An 11,736-nucleotide genomic window follows, 5' to 3' on the forward strand; every position below is an offset into this window, starting at 1 on the left:
GGAATGCCTCGATGCACGGTGGCGGCGTGCAGGCGCAGCCCCCTGGCGCTGACGAAGGCGCGGCCGCAGCGCGGGCGGGTGCAAGGTGGAGAACTCACCGCTTCCTCTGGAATGCCTCGATGCACGGTGGCGGCGTGCAGGCGCAGCCCCCTGACGCTGACGAAGGCGCGGCCGCAGCGCGGGCGGGTGCAAGGTGGAGAACTCACCGCTTCCTCTGGAATGCCTCGATGCACGGTGGCGGCGTGCAGGCGCAGCCCCCTGGCGCTGACGAAGGCGCGGCCGCAGCGCGGGCGGGTGCAAGGTGGAGAACTCACCGCTTCCTCTGGAATGCCTCGATGCACGGTGGCGGCGTGCAGGCGCAGCCCCCTGGCGCTGACGAAGGCGCGGCCGCAGCGCGGGCGGGTGCAAGGTGGAGAACTCACCGCTTCCTCTGGAATGCCTCGATGCACGGTGGCGGCGTGCAGGCGCAGCCCCCTGGCGCTGATGAAGGCGCGGCCGCAGCGCGGGCGGGTGCAAGGTGGAGAACTCACCGCTTCCTCTGGAATGCCTCGATGCACGGTGGCGGCGTGCAGGCGCAGCCCCCTGGCGCTGACGAAGGCGCGGCCGCAGCGCGGGCGGGTGCAAGGTGGAGAACTCACCGCTTCCTCTGGAATGCCTCGATGCACGGTGGCGGCGTGCAGGCGCAGCCCCCTGGCGCTGACGAAGGCGCGGCCGCAGCGCGGGCGGGTGCAAGGTGGAGAACTCACCGCTTCCTCTGGAATGCCTCGATGCACGGTGGCGGCGTGCAGGCGCAGCCCCCTGGCGCTGACGAAGGCGCGGCCGCAGCGCGGGCGGGTGCAAGGTGGAGAACTCACCGCTTCCTCTGGAATGCCTCGATGCACGGTGGCGGCGTGCAGGCGCAGCCCCCTGGCGCTGACGAAGGCGCGGCCGCAGCGCGGGCGGGTGCAAGGTGGAGAACTCACCGCTTCCTCTGGAATGCCTCGATGCACGGTGGCGGCGTGCAGGCGCAGCCCCCTGGCGCTGACGAAGGCGCGGCCGCAGCGCGGGCGGGTGCAAGGTGGAGAACTCACCGCTTCCTCTGGAATGCCTCGATGCACGGTGGCGGCGTGCAGGCGCAGCCCCCTGGCGCTGACGAAGGCGCGGCCGCAGCGCGGGCGGGTGCAAGGTGGAGAACTCACCGCTTCCTCTGGAATGCCTCGATGCACGGTGGCGGCGTGCAGGCGCAGCCCCCTGGCGCTGACGAAGGCGCGGCCGCAGCGCGGGCGGGTGCAAGGTGGAGAACTCACCGCTTCCTCTGGAATGCCTCGATGCACGGTGGCGGCGTGCAGGCGCAGCCCCCTGGCGCTGACGAAGGCGCGGCCGCAGCGCGGGCGGGTGCAAGGTGGAGAACTCACCGCTTCCTCTGGAATGCCTCGATGCACGGTGGCGGCGTGCAGGCGCAGCCCCCTGGCGCTGACGAAGGCGCGGCCGCAGCGCGGGCGGGTGCAAGGTGGAGAACTCACCGCTTCCTCTGGAATGCCTCGATGCACGGTGGCGGCGTGCAGGCGCAGCCCCCTGGCGCTGACGAAGGCGCGGCCGCAGCGCGGGCGGGTGCAAGGTGGAGAACTCACCGCTTCCTCTGGAATGCCTCGATGCACGGTGGCGGCGTGCAGGCACAGCCCCCTGGCGCTGACGAAGGCGCGGCCGCAGCGCGGGCGGGTGCAAGGTGGAGAACTCACCGCTTCCTCTGGAATGCCTCGATGCACGGTGGCGGCGTGCAGGCGCAGCCCCCTGGCGCTGACGAAGGCGCGGCCGCAGCGCGGGCGGGTGCAAGGTGGAGAACTCACCGCTTCCTCTGGAATGCCTCGATGCACGGTGGCGGCGTGCAGGCGCAGCCCCCTGGCGCTGACGAAGGCGCGGCCGCAGCGCGGGCGGGTGCAAGGTGGAGAACTCACCGCTTCCTCTGGAATGCCTCGATGCACGGTGGCGGCGTGCAGGCACAGCCCCCTGGCGCTGACGAAGGCGCGGCCGCAGCGCGGGCGGGTGCAAGGTGGAGAACTCACCGCTTCCTCTGGAATGCCTCGATGCACGGTGGCGGCGTGCAGGCGCAGCCCCCTGGCGCTGACGAAGGCGCGGCCGCAGCGCGGGCGGGTGCAAGGTGGAGAACTCACCGCTTCCTCTGGAATGCCTCGATGCACGGTGGCGGCGTGCAGGCGCAGCCCCCTGGCGCTGACGAAGGCGCGGCCGCAGCGCGCGCAGGCGTGCGCGCCGCCGTGCCGCGCGCGCCGGTGCGCGCCCAGCGCCGACGGGTGCAAGGTGGAGAACGAGCATTGTGTATGGTTACATTTGTATATGTAGCCCGCATGCCACTTGTGATGCTTCTTTGCTACCCCGCTGGATTAAAAACGTGGTTCATATAGTGGAAATTAGACACAGATTCCTATTCTGAATGTATTGTGTAGGTGATTTACACTTTGTGAGCGCTTTACTCTTTATTAAGAGAAATTCCTAGTTGCGATTTTTCCATACAAACGCTCTCGACTGTTTCCTCCCTGGATTTTTAACCTAGAGCAATGATTTTTTCAAATAAGATCAATATAATCAATGTATGTGTCGCTATGTTTTGCTTTTTTGGATTATTTAATTTTGAAGCAACTTACAGTGCCTCGAAAATCGCAAAAACGGAACAATTGAATTTTCTGCAAAAAAGGCGTAGTATACAAATATGACAGCAAATATCCAAAAAATCAAAACATAGCGGCATAGAATTTTTCTTCCTATTGCAGTTTCCAAAATTTCATAATGATTGGTTGCGTTTTGGAGGAAACAGTCGAGAGTGAAACCTTGATTTTTGAGTTTTTTGCGTGGGAATTTTAGTCCTTGTCCCGCAGCGTGACAAAAACATAGATTTGAAAATTTGCTCAGCTAAGAATTGCTCTTAATGAAGTTCAAGCAGACAGGTTTTAGCGCTGTATTTTTTACCTATGGCTGTTCCATTTACATATAAAATGTTCGTTACACAAAGGAATAATTAAAATCAATAAAGAAAAAAAAAGAAGAAAAAAAAACAAGTTACTTTAATGAAGCAGTTTCTCGATATTCTGCAATCAAAAGGTAAATTGATAAAACTCTTACACATTGTTGAAGGCCTTCGGACATAACTTGCAGGAAAACTTCTTGGAATGAGCTCGGTTGGCGTGCGAACGCGCTAACACCTCGCTCTTGAAACGAACCCTGCATACGGGGCACTCGGCGCTCCCTCGGCTCTGCAAATGTGTAAACATGAACGGTATTTAAAAGTGCTATTACGTTTCGGCGTTGAGCGAGTTTAGGTGTTTTACGCGCTGCGGCAGGCTGTGCGAGCTCAGTATGCCGATCCCTTCTACCACATTTTCCCTCTCGCTCGCACTACAATGATGGATAAAATAATCTTGATCCTTCGTGAAATATATTAACAATATTGAATTTCTTTTTAATTCTCATTCATTTAGGTACCCTTAAAGAGCATCAAAGTCATATATGGCAGTTATAATATTTATCTCAATTCAGTTCGTTCAATAGAACGTAGGTAGAAAATCGAATATACGTTACACAAATGACTATTAATTAGTGCACTTGGACGATGGTTTTGCATCAATTATACACTCGACCGCGTCGCTAGACAAAAAAGATTGAAAAGGTATATTAAGTTTCTTTTTAACCGACTTCAAAAAAGGAGGAGGTTCTCAATTCGACTATTTTTTTTTTGTATGTATGTTACTACTTGATATCTCCGAGAATCGAGAACCGATTTTCAAATATATTTTTTTAATCGAATGGGTATAACCCCGAGCTGGTCCCGTTGGCACCAAGTCGGGGTCTGATGATGGGATCTTGGAGAAATCGAGGGAACTCTTCAAATGTTATAGGTACATGTATGGCGCTTTTGGTAATTTTTGAAGTCGGTTTTATTTTTTGTTAAAAAGTTTTATGTGCAATCAACAGAAGAAAACCCTAAAAATGTAAACAATCACCGCCACCAATATATATATAGTCCTCCTCGCCATATCCGACGACGGCGACTCCTCTTGCAAAGCCAAATTTGGTTTTAAAAATGCGATAACATGATGCGCAATGAAGCCGGCCAGCTGGGTTGCCATAATTATTCGGAACTGATACGGGACAATGGGATAGTAGTGGCGTTACGGGGGGAGGGGAGCTTTAACTCACATAGGTGACGAAACAAGGTGGTTAAACAGAGATGATTGTGACCATTTATATAGGTATTCTGCGTAATCTGCATAGTATTGACATAGGGAACCAAAACGGAACGAGAAAAAATACGGAACGCGATACCTACTTAAATACGGTGATAGTCCCGTGTATACGGGACATATTGCAATAAACCCTACCAATAATACGAAGGAGAGAATCGACGTAACCTCTGTAGACTTCAGCTCCGGAAGCTTAGCTGAAGATACCGTCGGAGTTTGTATTGTTTTTCTCAAGGCAAGTTAAATCTTGCTTATGGCACTACTATTTCCTATAATTTAAAACCAAAGTTTTATAATTACTTACGGGATCATGGCTCTGAGTATGCAGTTTATAGCTATTGTGATGAGCAAACGTTTTCGAACATATGTGACATTTAAATGATTCTCCACTAAATTCCTTGCTCTCTTTTGATTTGCTCCATTCTTCTATTTGTTGTTCTAACTACAAATAAACAATAAATCGCTTTAATAATTATATAAGATTAGTTAGGCACTATTACAATTTCGTGCAACAACTAGAAATGGCACTAAAACTAACAGTTGCATGTGTTCTGCCTACCCCTTTTGAGAATACAGGCGTGAGTTTATGTAAAAGTAAAGACAATTTGAAATAGAGGTGGATTGTCAAAGATAATTTTGTAGCCACAGTAAATTTACTGCCATCTTTCGACACAAATTTACTGAGAAACTTTTAGAACGCCATTTGACTTTGATCCTTATTATTTCACTGACATGTGTTCAATTTGTTAAATATCAAAAAGTGGCGCCATCTTACCGGGCATAAGCCAAAGGTTATAGCGCCATCGCTCGAAACGATACCGCCATACCTTTGGCCTTTGATCTATTCGATGGCGCAACTTTTTGATATTTACCAATTTAACACATATCAGTTAAAGAATAAGGATCAAAGTCAAATGGCTTTCTAAAAGTTTTAATCATGTGTCGAAAGATAGCACTAAATTTACTATAGCTACAAAGTTTTCTTTGACAATCCGTGACCATCGACCGTCTTGAGCAAATGACCATGACTGTAAGTATCTACACAAAGAAACCACTTCTTTCTACTAAATGTACTGGGAGCGTTTCCGCGGAAATCGAAATTCGAAAATTATCTATTTCCCTCTCTATCGCTATTGCATTAGAACGATAGAGAGGCAAATAGATGAACATAGTGGTTCACGGTTAATTTATACACTTGAAAAATGAATGAAATATGTTTTTCTCCAGTTACTCACCGTCAACCGAACAACATTAAAATACGCTAGCATGTCGACTTCGTCAGGCGTAAGCCCTGAGAGCACACTTGCTTTGGCAGTGTATTTTACTCGTGCTGTCTTTCGTTTGGGTACCTGTTAATAATAAATAAATAAACCACAACACCAGACTTGCTTCGCCATTTTACTTATTTTTTATTTATGGATGAAGATCTTCAGTTTTCCGACGACGACCCCTCAATTTCTCGAGATCTAAATCTGTTAGCTAAAGAACCATGGGCAACATTGTATGGAGCCTAGTCCAAAAACCAACAGAAATTAGAGTTAGGGTCATTACATAGGTATTTGTATGTACTTAATTTCGTTCTATGGGCACCTAGCGAAATTCTGTTGCAGAACTGAGATATTTGTAATTTACTGAATGTCATTATTACCTAGGCAATAGAGCCCAAGTAAGTAAATTAATTGCTGCAGGGTAGATGTTCGCGCACCGCTGCAAGCACGGCCAACCATTCGCCGCGCTCAGCCAACGGTGGACTCTATTGCCTAGGTAATAAGGGTGATGACATTTTTACTGAAATACAAATATCTCAGTTCTGCAATGGAAATCCGCTAAGTGCCCATAGAACGAATTTAGTACATAAAAATACCTATCTAATGACCTAATTGTCATAACTGTGTTGGTTTGGGACAATTTTGACGCATAGTTCTTTAAATAATACATTTTGTAACGCAAAATTCGTCATGTACGATTAAAAGGGTCGTTACACAATAGAGTCAATTAAAATGTGGACGAATTAAAGTTCTTATAGTTTCTGAAAAATGTATAAATATACTTAAACTTACTTTATCCAGTGTTACGTTTTCTGATTCAAATTTAACTTCGTCATCTAAACCCAACTCAGTAGAATTACTGAATGCATCATCAAAAAATCTATCATCATCTTCTATCATCAAGTTTCTGTCTTCAATAATATCCTCATTCAGAGCTTCAGCATTTTCACTGTATTTAATACCTTCAGGATTTATCATTAAATCTGTAACTTCTAATTTAGATATGCCTAAGTAATTGCCATCAGTTACAAGTTTCCTTTCAGTATGACTTTCATGATTTTCTAAATCATTGCTGTGTTCAAATTCATAAATTGTTTTAATTTCTTGTATGCTTAATGACGATGTTAAGTTTAGCTCCTTGCGATTCTTTGCATTTATTAGGCTTACTGTGATCTGAAATTTAAAAAAAAACTATTGAAAAAAATAAACATATTTTAGGACTTTGATTCGTCCACAATTTAATTGAATCCTTTCAAATATCAAACATCAAACCAAAGAGCATATAATCACTACGTGCATCAAACATTTATTCAGCAAATAGGCCACAGGGGCACTTTTACATGTCCATTTTTACAAACAATAAAAATTTAAAAAAAAAACAATTACAAATATGGAATCGATGAAATAATAAATACTTTATTAGAGATGTATACTGTCTCTAAATGTCAAATTACACAAAAAACTATGATAAAAAAAAAAAAAAAATTGTGTAACGAAAAGGACTTCATTGAAATGTACTACTTTTTTTCGTTACACAAAGAATTTAATTTAATTTTAGACCGATCTAAGTTCAATCCAGACGCGGACTACATATAAAGAAATTAAAAAGCGAACTTTATAATACATCAATGATTATTCTTGAGAAAAAAATTTACCTTTCCATATTGTGCAAAAATGTCAAGTAAAGTAGCTTGTACAGTCAGGCTCTTTTCCAATAAATTGTAGCATTTCTTCAGGTGAGCTGCACACACAAAGCATATAAACTGTGGAAGACCTTCTATATTGTAGTTTTCCTGAAAACATTTACCACGTTGACGATATTTGGATGAATAATTACATGAAAAGATGCGAAATTTAGCCCTCTCAGTGGGAAGGTTTGGCAGCACGGCGTCCTGAGTGGCGTTGGCTGGAGCACGACAGAGTACGCGATTTCGACGAGCAACGTAAAGTACCTCGACGCTTTGCGGTTGGTGTCCTCACGTGCCCTCAATGTGCGCAAGGGTTCACCTCGCAGATCGGCTACGTCAGCCATCTTCGGGCGCACGAGCGCCGAACTAATTAGGAGACGAAGAGATCGCCAATGCCGAAATCGGCCGGAATGATCACTTGTTCTATCCATTCAAATAAAAAATTACATAGTTAAGGGCTTAGTTTCACTAGAATATTATTTATTCCATGGTGGAATAACAGTTGGAGTCGGATGGTTTTCGTGCCAAGTGCTACATCAAGCTTATAGGAATAGCCAAGCTTTAGCAAGTTAGCGTGGTCAGAGTTTATATGTATAAAGTCGGAGACAATCTTTTTATACACATTGGAATCATTAAATTTGTATATAAATAAACACCCAAACTATGGTCAATATTTTTGTATGGGTTGATAGCAGGAATAATGAATATACTTACATTATACCCTACTAAGGACTCCAAGTATAACCGGTGCACTCCATCCTGAAGGCTGTGCAGGCGCACCTCAGTGGCCAGACAAAACCTGCAGACTTCCACATCTGATGCCTCAAAGTTGGAGTTGGCCTACAAATTAAAATAGTTATTTTGTTCTAATTGTATATAGCTTAATTTTTTATGCAAAATGCAGAGGCGGCGCTAGGCGTGAGCGACATGGGCGACCGCCTACGGCCTCGCGGTCCGAGGGGCATCGCCCCTCAAATCGTAGAACTCGCACGCAACGAAAAAATATATTCGTTCCGGACCGGGATATCGGAAGCTCAATAAAAACAATATAAAAGGTAATCACGGTTTATATCCCGGCCGATTTAAGTCTAGTGAAAGAAACGGTGAATCATTCAAAACTGTTAATATATTCGTTATTTCGTGCGCCACCAGAGGGCCTTGCTAAATGTGCTTTGCCCACACGAAATTTTGGTCCTGGGGCCACTGGCAAAATGGTTTGATAAATGTAAATTAATTTTATTTGTTTATAAATGAGACTAAAATGCGAAAAAAAAACAGTATGTAAATAATAAAGACTGAGATAAGATGTTTTAATATGGGTAGGTAAATTTTGGGGTCTCTATTGTTTCCCATAAAGTTTTAAGTCATAATGTACTGTTTGTGTGCATTTTCGTGAGCCATAATTTGGTTTTTCTCAGAACCGCGTAACTTTTCAGGATTGCCATAAAACAAACCTAACCTAACCTATCTATAGGATAACCTAAGGAAATTCCTGAAAAGTTAATGGTTTCAGAGTTATGACTAATGATAATATGACTATCATTACGTTGTGACTATCGATAATTATGCGAAAGACAGGGATCCGTAAATGTTGGTTCCAAAAAGTATCTATCATTATCTATGAAATATTTTCTAATAGCATCAACATATCACTATTTGGATAAGTATTTCAGGGTGGCAGATATTTATGGTGTGTTGTTTCATCTGCTAGAATTAGTATACTTATTTACAAATTAACTAAAAACATACATAGAATTTATAAATAGACGATTTGTACATTACAAAACAATTTTTAGGGTCTGTCATATATACATATGTAGGTAATGATGTGTGTAGACTCTTTTACTTTCTGTGATAAAAAATAACTGAAGGTAGTTAACTTATATTCCTATGTAAGTCTGTCTCCCTAGCACATTAAAAGTTATTTCCATTTAAATAGTGTTATTGGACATAATAGGGTCTAATATATTATTTTCATCACACTTGCTCGAAAAAGATCTTATTTGATGCAGGTATTTATTTATTCATTGAGCCTAGTAATACAAAGGTATAACAAAGAATCCCATTGTTAGGAGGCCCCATCTTATTGCAATTCCGTTTGTCAGTAGCCTGTATACTGAAGGACAAAGCCATGTATTATTCCTGCGGGAGTTAGGGATTGTGAAAAAAATGCTATCACTCCTGAGGGAAATATAGCTTTCAATTGTGGCTGAATGCCAGATTGGTCTGTGCCTTCGATGCCTAACCTGTTAAAGAATGACAATATGGCGGACAAATGTTTGAAATGTTTCCATATTTAAGGTTTATTGCACTTAAAATTTAGTTTTTTCTTTGCAAGTGTGATGGAAAACATTGTGTGCACCTCGGGGTGGAGTAGTGGGTATAGGTAGGTATAGGTATTCGCGGGCTAGGTTTCCGCAACACAACGTCATATTTCGCGCCTATTTTGCGTGGTGCGGGTGGAGTAGTGTCAGGGTAAGGTAAAATGTTGATGGTGAATGTGTTAATGCGCCTCAGCCTGCGGCTGTCATGCATCTAAAGACCTTGTTTGCAAAATTTCACTTAGCCCCCTCTTGCACAATGTACTATTATGACATCAACTTACAGGTAAATCTTTTACAGGTACTGCATCATCCTTAATTCGTATCCTCCGCCCATCATGGTTTATCTGCTCATAGCTGAAGTGTCCACTGCAAATACGGGCATAGGCCGGTGGAGTCCAGTCTGGCCTCCCAATAGCTTTTAGCCACTTTTGTTTGAGCTCTATATTTGATGGGAAGCTGAAAATTGTATTGTAGGAATAACTGGAATAACTGGTTGATATGTAAATTAAGGGTTTATTAAAAAGCTGTCCATATTTTAGACAATTTAAATTATTCTTTATGTAATAAAAGTTTGATGAGAAAGAGAAAGAGATGGAGGGACGACTTGGATGCGTTTCAGCGGGACTGTCGGGATCTTGCTCAGCACAGGGAGGATTGGAAAGCTAGAGGGGAGGCCTCTGCCCAGCAGTGGGACACACAAATAGGCTAATAAAATAAAAAATAAGTTTGCCCCTTAATTATGCTATAGGACCATTTTGTTACATAATGGATACAATAAAATGTTTTCAAAGCCTATCTCCTTTACTTTATCACAAGTAAACTTGTAATTTATGTAGCGTGTATAAACTAAAATCATTATACAGGGTGTTTATTTAGCCACCTGTCACCCAAAATGTATGAAACAGCAATTATTATTTTTTAATTTCGGGTTTGTCCCATAGTAAAAGTTGTAAAGTTGTACAGTATGACCTATATATTCACCCTTTAAATTATTTCAGGTTACTAAATAAACAGCCTATATTTTGATACATTATATACATTTGCAAAAAATCTTTTACGTCTATAAACGTTAGCACATATAGGTAATGGCGTTTATAAAAAATTGTAAATAAGCTGTTTATATTTACGCGTGAAACGATGTCACATCATTAGGGTCTTTCTTCTTGTTGCTGCTGTTACTACTGCAACCTTTAACACAGCAGTAGGCAACCATTATTAAGCTAAGGAATGAAGCCCTGCAGGCAACAACCGTTTCTTTGTTTTTACTTATAAATAATTAAAACAAAATAAAACCCATACATTGAATGATTTTTTTAAATTTTATTGTCAATGTTAGTCACACAAATGTCAAATCGATGAAACTAAAGAGCACGTTCAGAAATGATGAAAGAAGTTATATACTTCTTTACTAGACATTGTCCATCCGTCGTTCGTTACACATTTTAATTTCTCTGTCAGTCGTAATTTTTCTAAATATGATTTAAAACTATACTTGCTTTTTAAATTTAAAACGAAACAGGGCGGCTACCGGGAAAATCGAAATTCGTCAATTGCGTCAATGACGTCTTACTAAGAGTAAAAGAGAAAGATCCCCGCAATTTGCGAATTTCGGTTTTCGCGGTAGGCCTTCTGTACATTTCTGTACCGTAAAACGCTGCAACTTTGCCTGGATTTTGACGTTTTTTTCTTATATCTGTGAACCTATTTTTCATTATGAGTTTCATGAGTATTAGTCGGAAAACATACCCTATGCCTTACCAGATAAGACTCAAATCTTAATACCTAATCATACTGTATTTCCGATTTACAAGCAATCAAAGTGGCAGGCAAAGTTGTAGGCCTAAGACGTAACTTTGCCTAGACGGATATCTCCATAAATAATGTGTTGCTATTTGCAATAATATTTACTCTTGTGCATGAGACATTATGCTTGTCCCTGGCAGTCAAATTATGGCCATAAGCTTAATACTTTTTTTTTCACATGCAATAGGTAAAGTTGTACCAGGTTCCACAAACTTTCTATACAAAAATATCGTTAACTGTAGGGTTGTGCCAAAAAAATATTGTTATTAAAAAATACTATTTATATTGTTAGTTACAAAATAATCAACAAACAAATGTAATATAATGTTGTTTGATTTCTTTTTCTTTTAGTATTTAATAATTTGAACTTATTTTAATTTTTTTATTACAAGTACATTACAGATACACTATTTTGCAAATT

Source organism: Cydia pomonella, chromosome 16 (assembly GCF_033807575.1).
Source record: "Cydia pomonella isolate Wapato2018A chromosome 16, ilCydPomo1, whole genome shotgun sequence".
NCBI classification, from domain to species: domain Eukaryota; kingdom Metazoa; phylum Arthropoda; class Insecta; order Lepidoptera; family Tortricidae; genus Cydia; species Cydia pomonella.